This window comes from Acyrthosiphon pisum, chromosome X, assembly GCF_005508785.2.
Source record: "Acyrthosiphon pisum isolate AL4f chromosome X, pea_aphid_22Mar2018_4r6ur, whole genome shotgun sequence".
Taxonomy (NCBI): domain Eukaryota; kingdom Metazoa; phylum Arthropoda; class Insecta; order Hemiptera; family Aphididae; genus Acyrthosiphon; species Acyrthosiphon pisum.
In genome coordinates, this window is record NC_042493.1 from 116,879,771 (window position 1) to 116,881,238 (window position 1,468).

Below are 1,468 nucleotides of genomic sequence, written 5' to 3' on the forward strand. Positions count from 1 at the left end.
TCTGAGGCGGTTTTCTAGATCTAATTGGTCTGGGTGTTTTATTTACTATTACGGGATCGGCCGGATCGGGATTTTGATTTTCAACTACAGTTTCAGTATTTTTATAATTTTCATTTGTTTGTCTAGCTGGTGTAGGTGACAGTGAGTTATTTATTTGGTTGTGTGGCCATATCTGATCAGTGTGTCTTATCCATTCAGAACCCTCGTCTAGTATGATTTTATGAGTGTTTTTACTAATGTTTTCTGTAATTTTTCCTTTTTGCCAATTTTCATTTTTATTTCGATAATCCTTAACTAATACCAAATCACCCTCTTTTATATTAATATCTCTTTTTCCTGAATTTTTTATTTGTGTAATTTGGTTATTAATAACTACTTCATTTGTGTTTGGGATTAATAAATCGAAAATGGTACGTGTTGAGCGGCCAAACATAAGTTTTGCTGGCGTTTCATTTGTGGTTGAGTGTACAGTATTTCTATACATCAATAAAAATTTATTCAAATGGTGTAATGATGTTGAACATTTATTAAAAAATTGCTTAACTATTTTTACTCCAGATTCGGCAAATCCATTTGAGGCTGGGTGGAAAGGTGCTCCTGTCAAGTGCCTGATTTCTAGTGTCTTGCAATATGACTGGAATTCATCGCCATTAAAACATTTTGCATTGTCAGTTGTTATTGTTCTGGGAATGCCAAAACGTGCAATTAACTCAGACAGTTTTGTTATGACCGTTTGTGCTGTCATCGAATTTACTTGAAAAACTTCTAGCCACTTTGTGGTTGCATCGACAATAATTAGGAATGTTTTGTTTTTGTACGGACCTAAGAAATCGCAATGCACTCTCGTCCATTGTCTTTGTGGCCATTTCCACGGAGTTAGTACTGACTTAGGAGGATTAGGTCTCGCATTTATGCATTCATTGCAGTTTCGGGCCATATCCTCAATTTCTTTATCTATACTAGGCCACCAGAAATACGAACGCGCAATGCTTTTCATACTCGACATGCCAATATGACAAGAATGCAGTTCAGTTAGAATTGACTTACGGAATTTGGTTGGTATGATTACTCTATAGCCCCAAAATAAACAATCTTGTTCAGCAGTAATTTCTATTTTGCGTGTATTATACGAGTTTAATTCGGAATTTATTGAAAAGTCATTACTCCATGAACCTGTTTTTGTAGCGTGTAATACTCTAGAGGTAATTGGATCTCTTTTCGTTTCAATTTTAATTTTGTGCCAATCTAGCGGAATGGTGACTGTTCGTGAATAAAATTGATGTGAGCGTCATCATATTCATTAATATTATTGTTGCATTGGTTTGTTTTAATGCGTGATAAAAAGTCAGCAGTATTTCCTTCTGATTTAATATACTTAATTTCAAAATCGAATGAAGAAAAGAACGTATGCCCAACGTTGTAAGCGATTTGCCGCATAATTGGTATTCCTTTTTTTTCTCCAAATATG